At 35.7% G+C, this 2,819-nt stretch overlaps 1 non-coding gene across 1 annotated transcript; it reads left to right on the forward strand.

Annotated features, from left to right (window-relative positions):
• The first annotated feature begins 235 nt into the window (after positions 1-235).
• LOC127748063 (small nucleolar RNA R71) lies at positions 236-343 on the forward strand. Its single transcript, XR_008010006.1, has one exon. It is a non-coding gene; the product is annotated as a small nucleolar RNA R71 (small nucleolar RNA).
• The last annotated feature ends 2,476 nt before the right edge of the window (positions 344-2,819 follow it).

Consider the following 2,819-nt stretch of genomic DNA (forward strand, 5'->3'; position numbering starts at 1 on the left):
GTTCACAGGATTTCTTTCAGAAGTGTACATGAATTGGTTATTTGCAACCATTTCAATTCACAGGATTCCTTTCAGAAGTGTACATGAATTGGTTATTTGCAACCATTTCAATCAGTTCTTGAGCTTCTGCAGGCATCTTCTTCAGATGAAGAGAGCCTTCAGCAAAACTATCCAATGACATCTTGGACAGTTCAGACAGACCATCATAGAAGATACCTATGATGCTCCATTCAGAAAGCATGTCAGAAGGACACTTTCTGATCAATTGTTTGTATCTTTCCCAAGCTTCATAGAGGGATTCACCTTCCTTTTGTCTAAAGGTTTGGACTTCCACTCTAAGCTTACTCAATTTTTGAGGTGAAAAGAACTTTGCCAAGAAGGCATTGACTAGCTTTTCCCAAGAGTTCAGGCTTTCTTTAGGTTGTGAGTCCAACCATATCCTAGCTCTGTCTCTTACAGCAAAAGGGAATAGCATAAGTCTGTAGACCTCAGGATCAACCCCATTGGTTTTGATAGTGTCACAGATTTGCAAGAACTCAGCTAGAAACTGATGAGGATCTTCCAATGGAAATCCATGAAACTTGCAATTCTGTTGCATTAGAGAAACTAATTGAAGCTTAAGCTCAAAGTTGTTTGCTCCAATGGCAGGGATAGAGATGCTTTTCCCATAGAAGTCAGGAGTAGGTGCAGTAAAGTCACCCAGCACCTTCCTTGCATTGTTGGCATTGTTGTTGTTTTCGGCTGCCATGTCTTCTTCTTTTAGGATATCTGTTAGGTCCTCTACAGAGAATTGTGCTTTAGCTTCTCTTAGCTTTCGCTTCAAGGTCCTTTCGGGTTCAGGGTCAGCCTCAACAAGAATGCTTTTGTCTTTGCTCCTGCTCATATGAAAGAGAAGAAAACAAGAAAATATGGAATCCTCTATGTCACATTATAGAGATTCCTTGATGTGTCAGAGGAAAAGAAAAATAGAAGGAAGAGGTAGAAGAATTCGAACTTATCAAGGAAAGATGGAGTTCGAATTATGCATTGAGGAGTGTTAGTCCATAAATAGAAGGATGTGAGAAGAGGGGAAGAAATTTTTGAAAATAAATTAAAAAGATTTTAAAAACATTTTGAAAAAGATTAATTGATTTTTGAAATAAGAAATTAAAAAGATATGATTGAAAACTATTTTGAAAAAGATGTGATTTAAGAAGACATGATTGAAAAAGATATAGTTTTAAAAAGACATGATTGAGAAGATATGATTTGAAAAACAATTTAAAAAGATTTGATTTTGAAAATTAATGACTTGGCTAACAAGAAAAGATATGATTCAAACATTAAACATTTCTCAACAGAAAAGGCAACATACTTGAAATATTGAATCAAATCATTAATTGATAGCAAGTATTTTTGAAAATGGAAAGAAATTGATTTTGAAAAAGATTTGATTGAAAAGATTTGATTTGAAAAATATTTGATTTTGAAAAATTTTGAAAACTTGAAAAAAATTGGCATTAAAAACAAAATCTTCCCTCTTGTGCCATCCTGGCGTTAAACGCCCAGAATGGTGCACATTCTGGCGTTTAACGCCCAAAGCACTACCCTTTTGGGCGTTAAACGCCCAGCCAGGCACCCTAGCTGGCGTTTAAACGCCAGTTTTCCTTCTTCACTGGGCATTTTGAATGCCCAGCTTTTTCTGTGTAATTCCTCTGCAGTATGCTCTAAATCTTCAATTCTCTGTATTATTGACTTGAAAAGACACAAATTAAAATTTTTTTGGATTTTTAATAATGAGGAATAATCAAAATGCAACTGAAATCAAATAAATAATGCATGCAAGACACCAAACTTATAAGTTTGCATACTATTGACACTAACAAGTTGAGAATGCATATGAGAAATAACAAAACACTCAAGACAAGAGAATTTAAAGATCAGAGCAAGTAAATCATCAAGAACAACTTGAAGATCACTGAAGACACATGATAAATGCAAGAAGAACGGAAACATGCAATTGACACCAAACTTAAAATGAGACTAGTGTCTCAATAAGAAACATAAAATTTTTTTGGTTTTTTTTTGTAATTTTTTTGGTTTTTTCGAAAATTAAGTGGAAAAGAAAATAAAGATATCAAAATTCTTAATGAGAATTCCAGGAATCATGCAATGTTAGTCTAAAGCTTCAGTCTAAAGGAATTAGACATGGCTAGCCAAGCTTCAGCAGGACATTGCATTCAAGAGCTAAATTGATGAAAATCAATCAGATTTGGTGATGATAAGAACATCACCTTGAAACACTAGAATTCATTCTTAAGAACTCTGAAGAAGAGATTGTTGGTATGAAGCAAGCTATGGTCACCTTGTAAATCTTAGTCAGGCAGATTCAAATGGTTATGGATGATATATGAATAAAGCAAAAAGATAGAGATACTTATGTAATTCATTGGTGAGAATTTCAGATAAGCAAATGGAGATGCTTTGTCCCTTCTGTCTCTCTGCTTTCCTACTGTCTTCATCCAATCCTTCTTTCTCCTTTCCATGGCAAGCTGTATGTAGGGTTTCACCATTGTCAGTGGCTACCTCCCATCCTCTCAGTGAAAATGTTCTACGCACCCTGTCACGGCACGGCTAATCATTTGTCGGTTCTCAATCAGGTTGGAATAGAATCCAATGATTCTTTTGCGTCTGTCACTAACGCCCAGCCTTCAGGAGTTTGAAGCTCGTCACAATCATTCAATCATTGAATCCTACTCAGAATACCACAGAAAAGGTTTAGACCTACCAGATTCTCTTGAATGCCGCCATCAATTCTAGCTTATACCACGAAGATTCCG

This window comes from Arachis duranensis, chromosome 5 (assembly GCF_000817695.3).
Source record: "Arachis duranensis cultivar V14167 chromosome 5, aradu.V14167.gnm2.J7QH, whole genome shotgun sequence".
Classification (NCBI taxonomy): domain Eukaryota; kingdom Viridiplantae; phylum Streptophyta; class Magnoliopsida; order Fabales; family Fabaceae; genus Arachis; species Arachis duranensis.